This window comes from Mytilus californianus, unplaced genomic scaffold (assembly GCF_021869535.1).
Source record: "Mytilus californianus isolate M0D057914Y unplaced genomic scaffold, xbMytCali1.0.p SCAF_3, whole genome shotgun sequence".
NCBI lineage: Eukaryota > Metazoa > Mollusca > Bivalvia > Mytilida > Mytilidae > Mytilus > Mytilus californianus.
In genome coordinates this window covers 88,577,356-88,600,083 of record NW_026262679.1, presented here as the reverse complement: position 1 = coordinate 88,600,083, position 22,728 = coordinate 88,577,356, and the positions used below count along the sequence as shown (strand labels likewise).

At 34.2% G+C, this 22,728-nt stretch overlaps 16 non-coding genes across 16 annotated transcripts; all 16 read left to right on the top strand.

Moving 5' to 3' along the window:
• The first annotated feature begins 404 nt into the window (after positions 1–404).
• Positions 405–626, top strand: LOC127736265 (small nucleolar RNA U3). Its single transcript, XR_007998897.1, has one exon. It is a non-coding gene; the product is annotated as a small nucleolar RNA U3 (small nucleolar RNA).
• A 907-nt stretch (positions 627–1,533) lies between these two features.
• On the top strand, positions 1,534–1,755 carry LOC127736264 (small nucleolar RNA U3). Its single transcript, XR_007998896.1, has one exon. It is a non-coding gene; the product is annotated as a small nucleolar RNA U3 (small nucleolar RNA).
• Positions 1,756–2,662: 907 nt separating this feature from the next.
• LOC127736263 (small nucleolar RNA U3) lies at positions 2,663–2,884 on the top strand. The gene has a single exon (XR_007998895.1). It is a non-coding gene; the product is annotated as a small nucleolar RNA U3 (small nucleolar RNA).
• Positions 2,885–3,791: 907 nt separating this feature from the next.
• Positions 3,792–4,013, top strand: LOC127736262 (small nucleolar RNA U3). The gene has a single exon (XR_007998894.1). It is a non-coding gene; the product is annotated as a small nucleolar RNA U3 (small nucleolar RNA).
• A 907-nt stretch (positions 4,014–4,920) lies between these two features.
• LOC127736272 (small nucleolar RNA U3) lies at positions 4,921–5,142 on the top strand. Its single transcript, XR_007998903.1, has one exon. It is a non-coding gene; the product is annotated as a small nucleolar RNA U3 (small nucleolar RNA).
• A 907-nt stretch (positions 5,143–6,049) lies between these two features.
• LOC127736261 (small nucleolar RNA U3) lies at positions 6,050–6,271 on the top strand. Its single transcript, XR_007998893.1, has one exon. It is a non-coding gene; the product is annotated as a small nucleolar RNA U3 (small nucleolar RNA).
• A 907-nt stretch (positions 6,272–7,178) lies between these two features.
• Positions 7,179–7,400, top strand: LOC127736260 (small nucleolar RNA U3). The gene has a single exon (XR_007998892.1). It is a non-coding gene; the product is annotated as a small nucleolar RNA U3 (small nucleolar RNA).
• Positions 7,401–8,307: 907 nt separating this feature from the next.
• On the top strand, positions 8,308–8,529 carry LOC127736270 (small nucleolar RNA U3). The gene has a single exon (XR_007998902.1). It is a non-coding gene; the product is annotated as a small nucleolar RNA U3 (small nucleolar RNA).
• Positions 8,530–9,436: 907 nt separating this feature from the next.
• Positions 9,437–9,658, top strand: LOC127736259 (small nucleolar RNA U3). The gene has a single exon (XR_007998891.1). It is a non-coding gene; the product is annotated as a small nucleolar RNA U3 (small nucleolar RNA).
• Positions 9,659–10,565: 907 nt separating this feature from the next.
• On the top strand, positions 10,566–10,787 carry LOC127736258 (small nucleolar RNA U3). The gene has a single exon (XR_007998890.1). It is a non-coding gene; the product is annotated as a small nucleolar RNA U3 (small nucleolar RNA).
• A 907-nt stretch (positions 10,788–11,694) lies between these two features.
• Positions 11,695–11,916, top strand: LOC127736257 (small nucleolar RNA U3). The gene has a single exon (XR_007998889.1). It is a non-coding gene; the product is annotated as a small nucleolar RNA U3 (small nucleolar RNA).
• Positions 11,917–12,823: 907 nt separating this feature from the next.
• Positions 12,824–13,049, top strand: LOC127736294 (small nucleolar RNA U3). The gene has a single exon (XR_007998924.1). It is a non-coding gene; the product is annotated as a small nucleolar RNA U3 (small nucleolar RNA).
• A 907-nt stretch (positions 13,050–13,956) lies between these two features.
• Positions 13,957–14,182, top strand: LOC127736293 (small nucleolar RNA U3). The gene has a single exon (XR_007998923.1). It is a non-coding gene; the product is annotated as a small nucleolar RNA U3 (small nucleolar RNA).
• A 907-nt stretch (positions 14,183–15,089) lies between these two features.
• On the top strand, positions 15,090–15,315 carry LOC127736292 (small nucleolar RNA U3). Its single transcript, XR_007998922.1, has one exon. It is a non-coding gene; the product is annotated as a small nucleolar RNA U3 (small nucleolar RNA).
• Positions 15,316–16,222: 907 nt separating this feature from the next.
• Positions 16,223–16,439, top strand: LOC127736297 (small nucleolar RNA U3). Its single transcript, XR_007998927.1, has one exon. It is a non-coding gene; the product is annotated as a small nucleolar RNA U3 (small nucleolar RNA).
• Positions 16,440–22,136: 5,697 nt separating this feature from the next.
• LOC127736302 (small nucleolar RNA U3) lies at positions 22,137–22,358 on the top strand. Its single transcript, XR_007998928.1, has one exon. It is a non-coding gene; the product is annotated as a small nucleolar RNA U3 (small nucleolar RNA).
• Positions 22,359–22,728: the final 370 nt, after the last annotated feature.

Genomic DNA, 22,728 nt, shown 5'->3' with positions numbered 1-22,728 from the left:
CACACAACACTTCATTTTGACTTAATATTCGTGGTTATTTTGTGTACCTACTGGTTCCCAAATGTTTCATGCTTCAACTTTTGTATTAGGTTTTAAATTATCAAATATTCGGTCCTCAAGCATTACTGAAAAGCCAACACTTAACTTAAAAATAGTATTAATTTGGTTATTTCCCCTTGAACATGCGTTTTTCAAATACAAACCGTAAGATTAAAAAGTCAAGAATTAAATGAAAATCTTGCTATCTTTTCTTCTTATGTATTTTATTACATTTGAAAATTATAATTCCAACTTGGAATTGTGTGAGCTTTTACACGTAATCGTGCAATATGAAAAAATACTATTTACCTTATTTCACTGAACATATCACATTCGTAAAAGTCATGTAACGATCCAGCGCGGGTAAGATCATACTTTTAGGGATCATTTCTATAGTATGTATCGCCGGGACGTCAGATAAATCTGACTGGACCTAAACCCACGATGAAGAGAAATAGCGTTTTCTTCTGAGCGTGAAGCTGACCGAGACTGTCTCTAGCATGGTGAGACATGGTCTTCGGTCATTGATGACCGTTCCTCTCCCTCCTAAGTGGGGAGTTGGAGGAAGAAAACGCATTCTGAGTGGTACAATAAAAAAAATCAATTTAATTAATAACAGATCGTTTTTGCTTATAAAAATCATCTTCGAAATATTTAACTTTTTACCAATATCATCATATTCGTCTTTAGATCATCCTTGGCTTTGGCATGATTATTTTCCAGGGATTCATCGCAGCGTAACTCCATAAAAGCGCTTCCCACGCAACTTATTTATGAAGCATTACTTTCATATTTCTTTTTATCGTCCTGAACATGCATGAAATATTTGCCACTGGACGTTAAGCAACCAACACTCAATTCTATTTCTTTTCATAAGAATTGAATGCTTCTTTTTGCAATTTTATTGGCGTGTCTTATAACTACATTTATATAATACAACCATAAAAATTACTAGTTCTGTCATGCTTTTCATTTCTTTTTCTATGCATTATTGTCATGTTGGCCCTCAAACATTTCGCTGCAATTCTGGATTTTGTTGACCATTTTATAGATCGATTAAAGGTTGCACTTTTCAAATGTAGCTGATGCACACACAACACTTCATTTTGACTTAATATTCGTGGTTATTTTGTGTACCTACTGGTTCCCAAATGTTTCATGCTTCAACTTTTGTATTAGGTTTTAAATTATCAAATATTCGGTCCTCAAGCATTACTGAAAAGCCAACACTTAACTTAAAAATAGTATTAATTTGGTTATTTCCCCTTGAACATGCGTTTTTCAAATACAAACCGTAAGATTAAAAAGTCAAGAATTAAATGAAAATCTTGCTATCTTTTCTTCTTATGTATTTTATTACATTTGAAAATTATAATTCCAACTTGGAATTGTGTGAGCTTTTACACGTAATCGTGCAATATGAAAAAATACTATTTACCTTATTTCACTGAACATATCACATTCGTAAAAGTCATGTAACGATCCAGCGCGGGTAAGATCATACTTTTAGGGATCATTTCTATAGTATGTATCGCCGGGACGTCAGATAAATCTGACTGGACCTAAACCCACGATGAAGAGAAATAGCGTTTTCTTCTGAGCGTGAAGCTGACCGAGACTGTCTCTAGCATGGTGAGACATGGTCTTCGGTCATTGATGACCGTTCCTCTCCCTCCTAAGTGGGGAGTTGGAGGAAGAAAACGCATTCTGAGTGGTACAATAAAAAAAATCAATTTAATTAATAACAGATCGTTTTTGCTTATAAAAATCATCTTCGAAATATTTAACTTTTTACCAATATCATCATATTCGTCTTTAGATCATCCTTGGCTTTGGCATGATTATTTTCCAGGGATTCATCGCAGCGTAACTCCATAAAAGCGCTTCCCACGCAACTTATTTATGAAGCATTACTTTCATATTTCTTTTTATCGTCCTGAACATGCATGAAATATTTGCCACTGGACGTTAAGCAACCAACACTCAATTCTATTTCTTTTCATAAGAATTGAATGCTTCTTTTTGCAATTTTATTGGCGTGTCTTATAACTACATTTATATAATACAACCATAAAAATTACTAGTTCTGTCATGCTTTTCATTTCTTTTTCTATGCATTATTGTCATGTTGGCCCTCAAACATTTCGCTGCAATTCTGGATTTTGTTGACCATTTTATAGATCGATTAAAGGTTGCACTTTTCAAATGTAGCTGATGCACACACAACACTTCATTTTGACTTAATATTCGTGGTTATTTTGTGTACCTACTGGTTCCCAAATGTTTCATGCTTCAACTTTTGTATTAGGTTTTAAATTATCAAATATTCGGTCCTCAAGCATTACTGAAAAGCCAACACTTAACTTAAAAATAGTATTAATTTGGTTATTTCCCCTTGAACATGCGTTTTTCAAATACAAACCGTAAGATTAAAAAGTCAAGAATTAAATGAAAATCTTGCTATCTTTTCTTCTTATGTATTTTATTACATTTGAAAATTATAATTCCAACTTGGAATTGTGTGAGCTTTTACACGTAATCGTGCAATATGAAAAAATACTATTTACCTTATTTCACTGAACATATCACATTCGTAAAAGTCATGTAACGATCCAGCGCGGGTAAGATCATACTTTTAGGGATCATTTCTATAGTATGTATCGCCGGGACGTCAGATAAATCTGACTGGACCTAAACCCACGATGAAGAGAAATAGCGTTTTCTTCTGAGCGTGAAGCTGACCGAGACTGTCTCTAGCATGGTGAGACATGGTCTTCGGTCATTGATGACCGTTCCTCTCCCTCCTAAGTGGGGAGTTGGAGGAAGAAAACGCATTCTGAGTGGTACAATAAAAAAAATCAATTTAATTAATAACAGATCGTTTTTGCTTATAAAAATCATCTTCGAAATATTTAACTTTTTACCAATATCATCATATTCGTCTTTAGATCATCCTTGGCTTTGGCATGATTATTTTCCAGGGATTCATCGCAGCGTAACTCCATAAAAGCGCTTCCCACGCAACTTATTTATGAAGCATTACTTTCATATTTCTTTTTATCGTCCTGAACATGCATGAAATATTTGCCACTGGACGTTAAGCAACCAACACTCAATTCTATTTCTTTTCATAAGAATTGAATGCTTCTTTTTGCAATTTTATTGGCGTGTCTTATAACTACATTTATATAATACAACCATAAAAATTACTAGTTCTGTCATGCTTTTCATTTCTTTTTCTATGCATTATTGTCATGTTGGCCCTCAAACATTTCGCTGCAATTCTGGATTTTGTTGACCATTTTATAGATCGATTAAAGGTTGCACTTTTCAAATGTAGCTGATGCACACACAACACTTCATTTTGACTTAATATTCGTGGTTATTTTGTGTACCTACTGGTTCCCAAATGTTTCATGCTTCAACTTTTGTATTAGGTTTTAAATTATCAAATATTCGGTCCTCAAGCATTACTGAAAAGCCAACACTTAACTTAAAAATAGTATTAATTTGGTTATTTCCCCTTGAACATGCGTTTTTCAAATACAAACCGTAAGATTAAAAAGTCAAGAATTAAATGAAAATCTTGCTATCTTTTCTTCTTATGTATTTTATTACATTTGAAAATTATAATTCCAACTTGGAATTGTGTGAGCTTTTACACGTAATCGTGCAATATGAAAAAATACTATTTACCTTATTTCACTGAACATATCACATTCGTAAAAGTCATGTAACGATCCAGCGCGGGTAAGATCATACTTTTAGGGATCATTTCTATAGTATGTATCGCCGGGACGTCAGATAAATCTGACTGGACCTAAACCCACGATGAAGAGAAATAGCGTTTTCTTCTGAGCGTGAAGCTGACCGAGACTGTCTCTAGCATGGTGAGACATGGTCTTCGGTCATTGATGACCGTTCCTCTCCCTCCTAAGTGGGGAGTTGGAGGAAGAAAACGCATTCTGAGTGGTACAATAAAAAAAATCAATTTAATTAATAACAGATCGTTTTTGCTTATAAAAATCATCTTCGAAATATTTAACTTTTTACCAATATCATCATATTCGTCTTTAGATCATCCTTGGCTTTGGCATGATTATTTTCCAGGGATTCATCGCAGCGTAACTCCATAAAAGCGCTTCCCACGCAACTTATTTATGAAGCATTACTTTCATATTTCTTTTTATCGTCCTGAACATGCATGAAATATTTGCCACTGGACGTTAAGCAACCAACACTCAATTCTATTTCTTTTCATAAGAATTGAATGCTTCTTTTTGCAATTTTATTGGCGTGTCTTATAACTACATTTATATAATACAACCATAAAAATTACTAGTTCTGTCATGCTTTTCATTTCTTTTTCTATGCATTATTGTCATGTTGGCCCTCAAACATTTCGCTGCAATTCTGGATTTTGTTGACCATTTTATAGATCGATTAAAGGTTGCACTTTTCAAATGTAGCTGATGCACACACAACACTTCATTTTGACTTAATATTCGTGGTTATTTTGTGTACCTACTGGTTCCCAAATGTTTCATGCTTCAACTTTTGTATTAGGTTTTAAATTATCAAATATTCGGTCCTCAAGCATTACTGAAAAGCCAACACTTAACTTAAAAATAGTATTAATTTGGTTATTTCCCCTTGAACATGCGTTTTTCAAATACAAACCGTAAGATTAAAAAGTCAAGAATTAAATGAAAATCTTGCTATCTTTTCTTCTTATGTATTTTATTACATTTGAAAATTATAATTCCAACTTGGAATTGTGTGAGCTTTTACACGTAATCGTGCAATATGAAAAAATACTATTTACCTTATTTCACTGAACATATCACATTCGTAAAAGTCATGTAACGATCCAGCGCGGGTAAGATCATACTTTTAGGGATCATTTCTGTAGTATGTATCGCCGGGACGTCAGATAAATCTGACTGGACCTAAACCCACGATGAAGAGAAATAGCGTTTTCTTCTGAGCGTGAAGCTGACCGAGACTGTCTCTAGCATGGTGAGACATGGTCTTCGGTCATTGATGACCGTTCCTCTCCCTCCTAAGTGGGGAGTTGGAGGAAGAAAACGCATTCTGAGTGGTACAATAAAAAAAATCAATTTAATTAATAACAGATCGTTTTTGCTTATAAAAATCATCTTCGAAATATTTAACTTTTTACCAATATCATCATATTCGTCTTTAGATCATCCTTGGCTTTGGCATGATTATTTTCCAGGGATTCATCGCAGCGTAACTCCATAAAAGCGCTTCCCACGCAACTTATTTATGAAGCATTACTTTCATATTTCTTTTTATCGTCCTGAACATGCATGAAATATTTGCCACTGGACGTTAAGCAACCAACACTCAATTCTATTTCTTTTCATAAGAATTGAATGCTTCTTTTTGCAATTTTATTGGCGTGTCTTATAACTACATTTATATAATACAACCATAAAAATTACTAGTTCTGTCATGCTTTTCATTTCTTTTTCTATGCATTATTGTCATGTTGGCCCTCAAACATTTCGCTGCAATTCTGGATTTTGTTGACCATTTTATAGATCGATTAAAGGTTGCACTTTTCAAATGTAGCTGATGCACACACAACACTTCATTTTGACTTAATATTCGTGGTTATTTTGTGTACCTACTGGTTCCCAAATGTTTCATGCTTCAACTTTTGTATTAGGTTTTAAATTATCAAATATTCGGTCCTCAAGCATTACTGAAAAGCCAACACTTAACTTAAAAATAGTATTAATTTGGTTATTTCCCCTTGAACATGCGTTTTTCAAATACAAACCGTAAGATTAAAAAGTCAAGAATTAAATGAAAATCTTGCTATCTTTTCTTCTTATGTATTTTATTACATTTGAAAATTATAATTCCAACTTGGAATTGTGTGAGCTTTTACACGTAATCGTGCAATATGAAAAAATACTATTTACCTTATTTCACTGAACATATCACATTCGTAAAAGTCATGTAACGATCCAGCGCGGGTAAGATCATACTTTTAGGGATCATTTCTATAGTATGTATCGCCGGGACGTCAGATAAATCTGACTGGACCTAAACCCACGATGAAGAGAAATAGCGTTTTCTTCTGAGCGTGAAGCTGACCGAGACTGTCTCTAGCATGGTGAGACATGGTCTTCGGTCATTGATGACCGTTCCTCTCCCTCCTAAGTGGGGAGTTGGAGGAAGAAAACGCATTCTGAGTGGTACAATAAAAAAAATCAATTTAATTAATAACAGATCGTTTTTGCTTATAAAAATCATCTTCGAAATATTTAACTTTTTACCAATATCATCATATTCGTCTTTAGATCATCCTTGGCTTTGGCATGATTATTTTCCAGGGATTCATCGCAGCGTAACTCCATAAAAGCGCTTCCCACGCAACTTATTTATGAAGCATTACTTTCATATTTCTTTTTATCGTCCTGAACATGCATGAAATATTTGCCACTGGACGTTAAGCAACCAACACTCAATTCTATTTCTTTTCATAAGAATTGAATGCTTCTTTTTGCAATTTTATTGGCGTGTCTTATAACTACATTTATATAATACAACCATAAAAATTACTAGTTCTGTCATGCTTTTCATTTCTTTTTCTATGCATTATTGTCATGTTGGCCCTCAAACATTTCGCTGCAATTCTGGATTTTGTTGACCATTTTATAGATCGATTAAAGGTTGCACTTTTCAAATGTAGCTGATGCACACACAACACTTCATTTTGACTTAATATTCGTGGTTATTTTGTGTACCTACTGGTTCCCAAATGTTTCATGCTTCAACTTTTGTATTAGGTTTTAAATTATCAAATATTCGGTCCTCAAGCATTACTGAAAAGCCAACACTTAACTTAAAAATAGTATTAATTTGGTTATTTCCCCTTGAACATGCGTTTTTCAAATACAAACCGTAAGATTAAAAAGTCAAGAATTAAATGAAAATCTTGCTATCTTTTCTTCTTATGTATTTTATTACATTTGAAAATTATAATTCCAACTTGGAATTGTGTGAGCTTTTACACGTAATCGTGCAATATGAAAAAATACTATTTACCTTATTTCACTGAACATATCACATTCGTAAAAGTCATGTAACGATCCAGCGCGGGTAAGATCATACTTTTAGGGATCATTTCTATAGTATGTATCGCCGGGACGTCAGATAAATCTGACTGGACCTAAACCCACGATGAAGAGAAATAGCGTTTTCTTCTGAGCGTGAAGCTGACCGAGACTGTCTCTAGCATGGTGAGACATGGTCTTCGGTCATTGATGACCGTTCCTCTCCCTCCTAAGTGGGGAGTTGGAGGAAGAAAACGCATTCTGAGTGGTACAATAAAAAAAATCAATTTAATTAATAACAGATCGTTTTTGCTTATAAAAATCATCTTCGAAATATTTAACTTTTTACCAATATCATCATATTCGTCTTTAGATCATCCTTGGCTTTGGCATGATTATTTTCCAGGGATTCATCGCAGCGTAACTCCATAAAAGCGCTTCCCACGCAACTTATTTATGAAGCATTACTTTCATATTTCTTTTTATCGTCCTGAACATGCATGAAATATTTGCCACTGGACGTTAAGCAACCAACACTCAATTCTATTTCTTTTCATAAGAATTGAATGCTTCTTTTTGCAATTTTATTGGCGTGTCTTATAACTACATTTATATAATACAACCATAAAAATTACTAGTTCTGTCATGCTTTTCATTTCTTTTTCTATGCATTATTGTCATGTTGGCCCTCAAACATTTCGCTGCAATTCTGGATTTTGTTGACCATTTTATAGATCGATTAAAGGTTGCACTTTTCAAATGTAGCTGATGCACACACAACACTTCATTTTGACTTAATATTCGTGGTTATTTTGTGTACCTACTGGTTCCCAAATGTTTCATGCTTCAACTTTTGTATTAGGTTTTAAATTATCAAATATTCGGTCCTCAAGCATTACTGAAAAGCCAACACTTAACTTAAAAATAGTATTAATTTGGTTATTTCCCCTTGAACATGCGTTTTTCAAATACAAACCGTAAGATTAAAAAGTCAAGAATTAAATGAAAATCTTGCTATCTTTTCTTCTTATGTATTTTATTACATTTGAAAATTATAATTCCAACTTGGAATTGTGTGAGCTTTTACACGTAATCGTGCAATATGAAAAAATACTATTTACCTTATTTCACTGAACATATCACATTCGTAAAAGTCATGTAACGATCCAGCGCGGGTAAGATCATACTTTTAGGGATCATTTCTGTAGTATGTATCGCCGGGACGTCAGATAAATCTGACTGGACCTAAACCCACGATGAAGAGAAATAGCGTTTTCTTCTGAGCGTGAAGCTGACCGAGACTGTCTCTAGCATGGTGAGACATGGTCTTCGGTCATTGATGACCGTTCCTCTCCCTCCTAAGTGGGGAGTTGGAGGAAGAAAACGCATTCTGAGTGGTACAATAAAAAAAATCAATTTAATTAATAACAGATCGTTTTTGCTTATAAAAATCATCTTCGAAATATTTAACTTTTTACCAATATCATCATATTCGTCTTTAGATCATCCTTGGCTTTGGCATGATTATTTTCCAGGGATTCATCGCAGCGTAACTCCATAAAAGCGCTTCCCACGCAACTTATTTATGAAGCATTACTTTCATATTTCTTTTTATCGTCCTGAACATGCATGAAATATTTGCCACTGGACGTTAAGCAACCAACACTCAATTCTATTTCTTTTCATAAGAATTGAATGCTTCTTTTTGCAATTTTATTGGCGTGTCTTATAACTACATTTATATAATACAACCATAAAAATTACTAGTTCTGTCATGCTTTTCATTTCTTTTTCTATGCATTATTGTCATGTTGGCCCTCAAACATTTCGCTGCAATTCTGGATTTTGTTGACCATTTTATAGATCGATTAAAGGTTGCACTTTTCAAATGTAGCTGATGCACACACAACACTTCATTTTGACTTAATATTCGTGGTTATTTTGTGTACCTACTGGTTCCCAAATGTTTCATGCTTCAACTTTTGTATTAGGTTTTAAATTATCAAATATTCGGTCCTCAAGCATTACTGAAAAGCCAACACTTAACTTAAAAATAGTATTAATTTGGTTATTTCCCCTTGAACATGCGTTTTTCAAATACAAACCGTAAGATTAAAAAGTCAAGAATTAAATGAAAATCTTGCTATCTTTTCTTCTTATGTATTTTATTACATTTGAAAATTATAATTCCAACTTGGAATTGTGTGAGCTTTTACACGTAATCGTGCAATATGAAAAAATACTATTTACCTTATTTCACTGAACATATCACATTCGTAAAAGTCATGTAACGATCCAGCGCGGGTAAGATCATACTTTTAGGGATCATTTCTATAGTATGTATCGCCGGGACGTCAGATAAATCTGACTGGACCTAAACCCACGATGAAGAGAAATAGCGTTTTCTTCTGAGCGTGAAGCTGACCGAGACTGTCTCTAGCATGGTGAGACATGGTCTTCGGTCATTGATGACCGTTCCTCTCCCTCCTAAGTGGGGAGTTGGAGGAAGAAAACGCATTCTGAGTGGTACAATAAAAAAAATCAATTTAATTAATAACAGATCGTTTTTGCTTATAAAAATCATCTTCGAAATATTTAACTTTTTACCAATATCATCATATTCGTCTTTAGATCATCCTTGGCTTTGGCATGATTATTTTCCAGGGATTCATCGCAGCGTAACTCCATAAAAGCGCTTCCCACGCAACTTATTTATGAAGCATTACTTTCATATTTCTTTTTATCGTCCTGAACATGCATGAAATATTTGCCACTGGACGTTAAGCAACCAACACTCAATTCTATTTCTTTTCATAAGAATTGAATGCTTCTTTTTGCAATTTTATTGGCGTGTCTTATAACTACATTTATATAATACAACCATAAAAATTACTAGTTCTGTCATGCTTTTCATTTCTTTTTCTATGCATTATTGTCATGTTGGCCCTCAAACATTTCGCTGCAATTCTGGATTTTGTTGACCATTTTATAGATCGATTAAAGGTTGCACTTTTCAAATGTAGCTGATGCACACACAACACTTCATTTTGACTTAATATTCGTGGTTATTTTGTGTACCTACTGGTTCCCAAATGTTTCATGCTTCAACTTTTGTATTAGGTTTTAAATTATCAAATATTCGGTCCTCAAGCATTACTGAAAAGCCAACACTTAACTTAAAAATAGTATTAATTTGGTTATTTCCCCTTGAACATGCGTTTTTCAAATACAAACCGTAAGATTAAAAAGTCAAGAATTAAATGAAAATCTTGCTATCTTTTCTTCTTATGTATTTTATTACATTTGAAAATTATAATTCCAACTTGGAATTGTGTGAGCTTTTACACGTAATCGTGCAATATGAAAAAATACTATTTACCTTATTTCACTGAACATATCACATTCGTAAAAGTCATGTAACGATCCAGCGCGGGTAAGATCATACTTTTAGGGATCATTTCTATAGTATGTATCGCCGGGACGTCAGATAAATCTGACTGGACCTAAACCCACGATGAAGAGAAATAGCGTTTTCTTCTGAGCGTGAAGCTGACCGAGACTGTCTCTAGCATGGTGAGACATGGTCTTCGGTCATTGATGACCGTTCCTCTCCCTCCTAAGTGGGGAGTTGGAGGAAGAAAACGCATTCTGAGTGGTACAATAAAAAAAATCAATTTAATTAATAACAGATCGTTTTTGCTTATAAAAATCATCTTCGAAATATTTAACTTTTTACCAATATCATCATATTCGTCTTTAGATCATCCTTGGCTTTGGCATGATTATTTTCCAGGGATTCATCGCAGCGTAACTCCATAAAAGCGCTTCCCACGCAACTTATTTATGAAGCATTACTTTCATATTTCTTTTTATCGTCCTGAACATGCATGAAATATTTGCCACTGGACGTTAAGCAACCAACACTCAATTCTATTTCTTTTCATAAGAATTGAATGCTTCTTTTTGCAATTTTATTGGCGTGTCTTATAACTACATTTATATAATACAACCATAAAAATTACTAGTTCTGTCATGCTTTTCATTTCTTTTTCTATGCATTATTGTCATGTTGGCCCTCAAACATTTCGCTGCAATTCTGGATTTTGTTGACCATTTTATAGATCGATTAAAGGTTGCACTTTTCAAATGTAGCTGATGCACACACAACACTTCATTTTGACTTAATATTCGTGGTTATTTTGTGTACCTACTGGTTCCCAAATGTTTCATGCTTCAACTTTTGTATTAGGTTTTAAATTATCAAATATTCGGTCCTCAAGCATTACTGAAAAGCCAACACTTAACTTAAAAATAGTATTAATTTGGTTATTTCCCCTTGAACATGCGTTTTTCAAATACAAACCGTAAGATTAAAAAGTCAAGAATTAAATGAAAATCTTGCTATCTTTTCTTCTTATGTATTTTATTACATTTGAAAATTATAATTCCAACTTGGAATTGTGTGAGCTTTTACACGTAATCGTGCAATATGAAAAAATACTATTTACCTTATTTCACTGAACATATCACATTCGTAAAAGTCATGTAACGATCCAGCGCGGGTAAGATCATACTTTTAGGGATCATTTCTATAGTATGTATCGCCGGGACGTCAGATAAATCTGACTGGACCTAAACCCACGATGAAGAGAAATAGCGTTTTCTTCTGAGCGTGAAGCTGACCGAGACTGTCTCTAGCATGGTGAGACATGGTCTTCGGTCATTGATGACCGTTCCTCTCCCTCCTAAGTGGGGAGTTGGAGGAAGAAAACGCATTCTGAGTGGTACAATAAAAAAAATCAATTTAATTAATAACAGATCGTTTTTGCTTATAAAAATCATCTTCGAAATATTTAACTTTTTACCAATATCATCATATTCGTCTTTAGATCATCCTTGGCTTTGGCATGATTATTTTCCAGGGATTCATCGCAGCGTAACTCCATAAAAGCGCTTCCCACGCAACTTATTTATGAAGCATTACTTTCATATTTCTTTTTATCGTCCTGAACATGCATGAAATATTTGCCACTGGACGTTAAGCAACCAACACTCAATTCTATTTCTTTTCATAAGAATTGAATGCTTCTTTTTGCAATTTTATTGGCGTGTCTTATAACTACATTTATATAATACAACCATAAAAATTACTAGTTCTGTCATGCTTTTCATTTCTTTTTCTATGCATTATTGTCATGTTGGCCCTCAAACATTTCGCTGCAATTCTGGATTTTGTTGACCATTTTATAGATCGATTAAAGGTTGCACTTTTCAAATGTAGCTGATGCACACACAACACTTCATTTTGACTTAATATTCGTGGTTATTTTGTGTACCTACTGGTTCCCAAATGTTTCATGCTTCAACTTTTGTATTAGGTTTTAAATTATCAAATATTCGGTCCTCAAGCATTACTGAAAAGCCAACACTTAACTTAAAAATAGTATTAATTTGGTTATTTCCCCTTGAACATGCGTTTTTCAAATACAAACCGTAAGATTAAAAAGTCAAGAATTAAATGAAAATCTTGCTATCTTTTCTTCTTATGTATTTTATTACATTTGAAAATTATAATTCCAACTTGGAATTGTGTGAGCTTTTACACGTAATCGTGCAATATGAAAAAATACTATTTACCTTATTTCACTGAACATATCACATTCGTAAAAGTCATGTAACGATCCAGCGCGGGTAAGATCATACTTTTAGGGATCATTTCTATAGTATGTATCGCCGGGACGTCAGATAAATCTGACTGGACCTAAACCCACGATGAAGAGAAATAGCGTTTTCTTCTGAGCGTGAAGCTGACCGTCTGAGACTGTCTCTAGCATGGTGAGACATGGTCTTCGGTCATTGATGACCGTTCCTCTCCCTCCTAAGTGGGGAGTTGGAGGAAGAAAACGCATTCTGAGTGGTACAATAAAAAAAATCAATTTAATTAATAACAGATCGTTTTTGCTTATAAAAATCATCTTCGAAATATTTAACTTTTTACCAATATCATCATATTCGTCTTTAGATCATCCTTGGCTTTGGCATGATTATTTTCCAGGGATTCATCGCAGCGTAACTCCATAAAAGCGCTTCCCACGCAACTTATTTATGAAGCATTACTTTCATATTTCTTTTTATCGTCCTGAACATGCATGAAATATTTGCCACTGGACGTTAAGCAACCAACACTCAATTCTATTTCTTTTCATAAGAATTGAATGCTTCTTTTTGCAATTTTATTGGCGTGTCTTATAACTACATTTATATAATACAACCATAAAAATTACTAGTTCTGTCATGCTTTTCATTTCTTTTTCTATGCATTATTGTCATGTTGGCCCTCAAACATTTCGCTGCAATTCTGGATTTTGTTGACCATTTTATAGATCGATTAAAGGTTGCACTTTTCAAATGTAGCTGATGCACACACAACACTTCATTTTGACTTAATATTCGTGGTTATTTTGTGTACCTACTGGTTCCCAAATGTTTCATGCTTCAACTTTTGTATTAGGTTTTAAATTATCAAATATTCGGTCCTCAAGCATTACTGAAAAGCCAACACTTAACTTAAAAATAGTATTAATTTGGTTATTTCCCCTTGAACATGCGTTTTTCAAATACAAACCGTAAGATTAAAAAGTCAAGAATTAAATGAAAATCTTGCTATCTTTTCTTCTTATGTATTTTATTACATTTGAAAATTATAATTCCAACTTGGAATTGTGTGAGCTTTTACACGTAATCGTGCAATATGAAAAAATACTATTTACCTTATTTCACTGAACATATCACATTCGTAAAAGTCATGTAACGATCCAGCGCGGGTAAGATCATACTTTTAGGGATCATTTCTATAGTATGTATCGCCGGGACGTCAGATAAATCTGACTGGACCTAAACCCACGATGAAGAGAAATAGCGTTTTCTTCTGAGCGTGAAGCTGACCGTCTGAGACTGTCTCTAGCATGGTGAGACATGGTCTTCGGTCATTGATGACCGTTCCTCTCCCTCCTAAGTGGGGAGTTGGAGGAAGAAAACGCATTCTGAGTGGTACAATAAAAAAAATCAATTTAATTAATAACAGATCGTTTTTGCTTATAAAAATCATCTTCGAAATATTTAACTTTTTACCAATATCATCATATTCGTCTTTAGATCATCCTTGGCTTTGGCATGATTATTTTCCAGGGATTCATCGCAGCGTAACTCCATAAAAGCGCTTCCCACGCAACTTATTTATGAAGCATTACTTTCATATTTCTTTTTATCGTCCTGAACATGCATGAAATATTTGCCACTGGACGTTAAGCAACCAACACTCAATTCTATTTCTTTTCATAAGAATTGAATGCTTCTTTTTGCAATTTTATTGGCGTGTCTTATAACTACATTTATATAATACAACCATAAAAATTACTAGTTCTGTCATGCTTTTCATTTCTTTTTCTATGCATTATTGTCATGTTGGCCCTCAAACATTTCGCTGCAATTCTGGATTTTGTTGACCATTTTATAGATCGATTAAAGGTTGCACTTTTCAAATGTAGCTGATGCACACACAACACTTCATTTTGACTTAATATTCGTGGTTATTTTGTGTACCTACTGGTTCCCAAATGTTTCATGCTTCAACTTTTGTATTAGGTTTTAAATTATCAAATATTCGGTCCTCAAGCATTACTGAAAAGCCAACACTTAACTTAAAAATAGTATTAATTTGGTTATTTCCCCTTGAACATGCGTTTTTCAAATACAAACCGTAAGATTAAAAAGTCAAGAATTAAATGAAAATCTTGCTATCTTTTCTTCTTATGTATTTTATTACATTTGAAAATTATAATTCCAACTTGGAATTGTGTGAGCTTTTACACGTAATCGTGCAATATGAAAAAATACTATTTACCTTATTTCACTGAACATATCACATTCGTAAAAGTCATGTAACGATCCAGCGCGGGTAAGATCATACTTTTAGGGATCATTTCTATAGTATGTATCGCCGGGACGTCAGATAAATCTGACTGGACCTAAACCCACGATGAAGAGAAATAGCGTTTTCTTCTGAGCGTGAAGCTGACCGTCTGAGACTGTCTCTAGCATGGTGAGACATGGTCTTCGGTCATTGATGACCGTTCCTCTCCCTCCTAAGTGGGGAGTTGGAGGAAGAAAACGCATTCTGAGTGGTACAATAAAAAAAATCAATTTAATTAATAACAGATCGTTTTTGCTTATAAAAATCATCTTCGAAATATTTAACTTTTTACCAATATCATCATATTCGTCTTTAGATCATCCTTGGCTTTGGCATGATTATTTTCCAGGGATTCATCGCAGCGTAACTCCATAAAAGCGCTTCCCACGCAACTTATTTATGAAGCATTACTTTCATATTTCTTTTTATCGTCCTGAACATGCATGAAATATTTGCCACTGGACGTTAAGCAACCAACACTCAATTCTATTTCTTTTCATAAGAATTGAATGCTTCTTTTTGCAATTTTATTGGCGTGTCTTATAACTACATTTATATAATACAACCATAAAAATTACTAGTTCTGTCATGCTTTTCATTTCTTTTTCTATGCATTATTGTCATGTTGGCCCTCAAACATTTCGCTGCAATTCTGGATTTTGTTGACCATTTTATAGATCGATTAAAGGTTGCACTTTTCAAATGTAGCTGATGCACACACAACACTTCATTTTGACTTAATATTCGTGGTTATTTTGTGTACCTACTGGTTCCCAAATGTTTCATGCTTCAACTTTTGTATTAGGTTTTAAATTATCAAATATTCGGTCCTCAAGCATTACTGAAAAGCCAACACTTAACTTAAAAATAGTATTAATTTGGTTATTTCCCCTTGAACATGCGTTTTTCAAATACAAACCGTAAGATTAAAAAGTCAAGAATTAAATGAAAATCTTGCTATCTTTTCTTCTTATGTATTTTATTACATTTGAAAATTATAATTCCAACTTGGAATTGTGTGAGCTTTTACACGTAATCGTGCAATATGAAAAAATACTATTTACCTTATTTCACTGAACATATCACATTCGTAAAAGTCATGTAACGATCCAGCGCGGGTAAGATCATACTTTTAGGGATCATTTCTATAGTATGTATCGCCGGGACGTCAGATAAATCTGACTGGACCTAAACCCACGATGAAGAGAAATAGCGTTTTCTTCTGAGCGTGAAGCTGACCGTCTGAGACTGTCTCTAGCATGGTGAGACATGGTCTTCGGTCATTGATGACCGTTCCTCTCCCTCCTAAGTGGGGAGTTGGAGGAAGAAAACGCAGTATATCTTATACGCTCATATCTATTATTCTAGTATGAAGGCATGAATTAATACAATATATAGTGTTGCCGATAGCCCAGCAAGCATAGTGGACAACGGAATTTATTAAACATTTACATACATGTATCTTAATATATATAAATATATGAAAAAATAATAATCACAATTACTCCGAATAACGAAACCATGATATACACTATTAGGTACAACTTAGCTAGAATAATGTAAACCTTATACGAACAAGAGCTATTATATGGTTGACATGAATATAAACTGAATAACTGAATAAATGAATAACTCGATCATGAACGACCTCGCCGGCCAGGAACAACCAAACAAACCCAATAATGGGATAAACTGGAAACCTGGGTCCGACCCAATGCGACAAATCGTCTCACGAGACATACTCGGACGTGTATTGTTTTAAAAACATATAAATACATGTATCATAATATATTCATAATATGAATGAAACTTGAATGTTGCCCTGTCTGCGGCGGGCTAGAAAGTAATAGTCTCAGGGAAAAAATTTCCCGCTATAAAATTAGTCACGTGTCTTATACCTAGTGACGTAAACTTATAAAACTATACGCTAGTACCGTACATACAATAATTTCTCCCTATACTAGCGAAACGTGAGAAATTATACGTATATCTTATACGCTCATATCTATTATTCTAGTATGAAGGCATGAATTAATACAATATATAGTGTTGCCGATAGCCCAGCAAGCATAGAAATACCAAAGAAAGGGTTAGAGTGTAGTAAAATGATATCAAAGACCCAATTTTTGTGAAACTGAAATTCTCTTTTCTAAAGTATCTTCGATATAACCATCTTTAACAAAAACTGTTTTCCACCTCCCATGTCGCTTTATGCATCTTTCATTTACATTAGACTTAGCAGCTGCAGTTGCACCACCCGATCGTAAGGAATGAAGACCAAGATTTAAACTTGGGGCTACCAGCTTAAGTCTCTTTACAATGTTTTCCTTAGCTGCAGTATAGCTAATAGGTTTATTCTTATATATAAGTTTGGCTACACCTTTGGATCTAAAAACAGGTTTGAATATGAAGTGTTCAGATTGTGCGTCTAAACCAGCTAAAGACAAATATCGTAAATACATGTTAACTGGACAAGCGATAGTGATACCTTTAGAAATAAGAATTTCATTCCCTTGTCTGTATTGATCGGTTTTGCTATTAGAAATCAAAAGTTTTAAATGATCTTCGAAAATGCTAACATCTTTGCATCTTAATTTACTTATCTCATCGAACCTGAGAAAACCTGAATAAGACAACAAAATCATAGTGAGATCCCTAACTATAAGTAAATCTGAACTATCTGTGTACATAGAGCATAAATCAATCAACATGTCATTGTTAACTGGATCTTTTTTGTTTACAGGCCTACCATTACGTCTTTTAGCGGATTCTAAAAGGTATTTTACAAATGAATTTTCTGTCGGATCATTAAAACCGTTAAGATCATGGGCCCATTTGATTGAATATACAGCTGAATTAACAACACTCGGAGAACATTGTTCATCTATTAATTTTGTAATGTAAAGTGCTATATGAACAGGCTCGGCAGGCAATTCATTTAAACAGTTTTCGATTGCGAATTTCTTCCATCTATTGAAACTTGAATAGTACTTTTTACAGGTATTCTCACTTCTCGAATCAACAAGGAATGTAGTCATCTTTCCAGCTAAGTTGTACATTTTACTGTTCTCTGAAACGCCACTCTCTACTATAGCAGCTTCAACGTTTCGTCTAAGGTTCACTCCTGCAAATAACAATTGTATTATCAAAAATCTATTTTCAAAGCTAGCATTCTAAATTTCATTGGCAATTTTACGAACACTCCGTTTTTGCCTGCTCCTTTAACTATCACCCTTTTTCCCGACAGATATTCTATGTCTTGTATAAAATGTGCTCTACCTTTTGATGTGTAAATCAGCGGCCAAAAAGGGGCCGATTTCCATTCCGGAATAACTAAGGTACATGAAGCTTTGTCATGCTGTATTTTTTGTAAAACCATAGGAACAAGAGACGGTGGTGGGACTAACCAGTTTGTGTCGTTACCCCAATTTTGAGAGAATGCGTCTATACTTTCTGAACCTGGGCACCAATGTTTTGAGTTGAAACGTGTGCATTGTGTATTATAATGCGTAGCGAACCTGTCAATACTATATGGTCCCCATTTACCATTTAAATATTTAAACAATTCGCCGTGAATACCCCAATCATCGTTATCAGTGTTTCTGCTCAATTTGTCTGCGTATTGATTGTCTGCCCTGGGTAGCCATTTAGAATTTAAAGTGATGTTCTTATCTGAACAAATATTGTGAATATCTACTGCTATGTTTTGTAATATGTTTTTCTTGCTGCGGACCTTTAGTATATGTGGAACGTTTTTATTGTCTGAGTTGATGTTAACCGACTTGTTATCTAAGCTAAATTTTCTTTCATAAGTGCATAATACCCGTCTGGCGCATTCTAATTCGCGCCATGTTGAACTTTGCAACTTTTCATCACTTGTCCAATTACCTGACATTTCACCGTTGTCAACACAATTAACAACGCTACACTGGGTGGATAAAAAACCACCGAAGCCTACATCCGAGGCGTCACAAAAAATGTCAAAATCTGACACAAAATCATGATCAACTCTGCAAATGTCAACACCATGCTCATTTAATTTTCTGAGCGAGCTATCCCAGAATAAAATTTCTGTGAGAGCATCTGGATTCATCTTTACAGGAGCATCCCAACTTGCTCGTCCCATGATACACTCATACAAGTATCTGGTGTGCAATCTCACCTTGTCACCGATAACAATCATCATGGAAATTATTTGGCCTAAAATACTAGCTAAAAATCTAGCACTGAATAGCAATCTACCGTTTGTAATTTCTTTGCATAATTTGCGAATACTATTTTCGGCTTTCTCAATTCTCTCCTCCTTGATAAAAACTCTACCTATTCTGGTATCCCATGTGTAACCCAACCAATCCATACTCTGACTTGGTAACCAATGACATTTCTCATGGGCTATTAAAAATCCCAATCTTTCGAGTGTATTTTTAACTTCAAAACTACTATTCATACTATTTTTAAAATCTTTGTCTCCTCCGAGACCGTCATCTAAAAACATGATGACACGTTTACCTTCTGTTCTCATGTGTTTGACAACTTCTCTTAGCACTTTGGTAAATATATACCCAGCTGTTGCGATGCCAAATGGCAACACATTAAAAACAAAATATCGCATAACACCGTCAAAATTAAATGCAAAACCAAGAAAAGATCTGTGTATTTCTGTGATCTCAATATGATGATATGCGGATTTCAAATCGTAGCTAAATAAAAAATCACCCTTTTTAAAAAGGTCTCGTGCGTTTTCTGTATCTTCGTACTTAAATCTAAATTTAAAGAGATGTGAATTCAAATGTCGACAATCTAAAACCAGTCTCGGTTTGTTCTTATTGTAAGCAACTGTAAGAGGGTTTACAACAAAAGGCCTTTCTTTTACTTCTGAAATGCATCTCTTCTCTATTAATTTTCTTATCTCCTCTTTTACAAATTTTGGATTATCAAGTGAAGATCTGTTATTCTTCAACAGTTCTGATCTTGGTTCTGTCTTAAAAGGTATCTTATATCCGTTTTCAATAACATCTAAAATATGTGTATTGCTTGTAATTGATTTCCATTCAGGTAACTTAGATTTTAACTGACCTACAGGTGAGAGAATACCTGTAGGCTGGTCAACCGTAACATTTAACGGCGATTTAAAACTGACCTTATTATTAACCTCGTCTTTGCAATAAAATGTCGTGTGACCATCAGTTTCTATTGAACTCTGTTCAGTATCATTTAAATTTGAACATATACTATTAGTCAAGATTGGCAAATTATATAAAGTTTTAAAAGTACTTATCTTCTTCTTATCCGGACAATCGTCGGTCCAGTGGCCTCTTCTTCCACAATTGAAGCACCTGCCAGGTTTCCAAGAAGAATTGGTAGTCTCTGCCTTTTCTCTCGTGTATGGTGTTTTTCTTGTAATTTGTTTCTTGGATTTCTCTGCTTTCTGTTTTCTTTCTGCTCTGTTTTGTGCCCTGATTATTTTCCTCTCATCTTCCGAATCGTCGGCGATAGGATTTGTCACGTATTCGCCTACAACCTTCCACCCGAGTTCCGAGGAATCTGCCATTTTAATTAGTTTCTGTCTTTCTTTTACTAATTCCATACCTTCTACTATCTTGGCTTTGGCTGCTTGTACGGAATCAACACTCAATTCTGGTCCTTCTAAATTAACGTCTGCTTCTTTCAGCTTAGATAGTACCTTAGACTCGTGTTTAAACTGGTTCTCGTTGCCTTTTCTCTTGAATGAGTAATTATCAGTAAAGGTCTGCTCGATTTTGTACATCTGAGACTGTGAAATGTCCTGTTGAGATTGTCTGATGTTAGATTGGAAAGACGATAACCTTGCATCCATTATAGAGGAAATGCTATTCAATATATCTTGTTGAATGTTCGAAACTGCATTTTTAACTTCCGAAGATATGGCGTCTTTAAGTGAACTAGATATCCCGGTGTCCATTTTCAATGTTGCCCTGTCTGCGGCGGGCTAGAAAGTAATAGTCTCAGGGAAAAAATTTCCCGCTATAAAATTAGTCACGTGTCTTATACCTAGTGACGTAAACTTATAAAACTATACGCTAGTACCGTACATACAATAATTTCTCCCTATACTAGCGAAACGTGAGAAATTATACTTCTGAGTGGTACAATAAAAAAAATCAATTTAATTAATAACAGATCGTTTTTGCTTATAAAAATCATCTTCGAAATATTTAACTTTTTACCAATATCATCATATTCGTCTTTAGATCATCCTTGGCTTTGGCATGATTATTTTCCAGGGATTCATCGCAGCGTAACTCCATAAAAGCGCTTCCCACGCAACTTATTTATGAAGCATTACTTTCATATTTCTTTTTATCGTCCTGAACATGCATGAAATATTTGCCACTGGACGTTAAGCAACCAACACTCAATTCTATTTCTTTTCATAAGAATTGAATGCTTCTTTTTGCAATTTTATTGGCGTGTCTTATAACTACATTTATATAATACAACCATAAAAATTACTAGTTCTGTCATGCTTTTCATTTCTTTTTCTATGCATTATTGTCATGTTGGCCCTCAAACATTTCGCTGCAATTCTGGATTTTGTTGACCATTTTATAGATCGATTAAAGGTTGCACTTTTCAAATGTAGCTGATGCACACACAACACTTCATTTTGACTTAATATTCGTGGTTATTTTGTGTACCTACTGGTTCCCAAATGTTTCATGCTTCAACTTTTGTATTAGGTTTTAAATTATCAAATATTCGGTCCTCAAGCATTACTGAAAAGCCAACACTTAACTTAAAAATAGTATTAATTTGGTTATTTCCCCTTGAACATGCGTTTTTCAAATACAAACCGTAAGATTAAAAAGTCAAGAATTAAATGAAAATCTTGCTATCTTTTCTTCTTATGTATTTTATTACATTTGAAAATTATAATTCCAACTTGGAATTGTGTGAGCTTTTACACGTAATCGTGCAATATGAAAAAATACTATTTACCTTATTTCACTGAACATATCACATTCGTAAAAGTCATGTAACGATCCAGCGCGGGTAAGATCATACTTTTAGGGATCATTTCTATAGTATGTATCGCCGGGACGTCAGATAAATCTGACTGGACCTAAACCCACGATGAAGAGAAATAGCGTTTTCTTCTGAGCGTGAAGCTGACCGAGACTGTCTCTAGCATGGTGAGACATGGTCTTCGGTCATTGATGACCGTTCCTCTCCCTCCTAAGTGGGGAGTTGGAGGAAGAAAACGCATTCTGAGTGGTACAATAAAAAAAATCAATTTAATTAATAACAGATCGTTTTTGCTTATAAAAATCATCTTCGAAATATTTAACTTTTTACCAATATCATCATATTCGTCTTTAGATCATCCTTGGCTTTGGCATGATTATTTTCCAGGGATTCATCGCAGCGTAACTCCATAAAAGCGCTTCCCACGCAACTTATTTATGAAGCATTACTTTCATATTTCTTTTTATCGTCCTGAACATGCATGAAATATTTGCCACTGGACGTTAAGCAACCAACACTCAATTCTATTTCTTTTCATAAGAATTGAATGCTTCTTTTTGCAATTTTATTGGCGTGTCTTATAACTACATTTATATAATACAACCATAAAAATTACTAGTT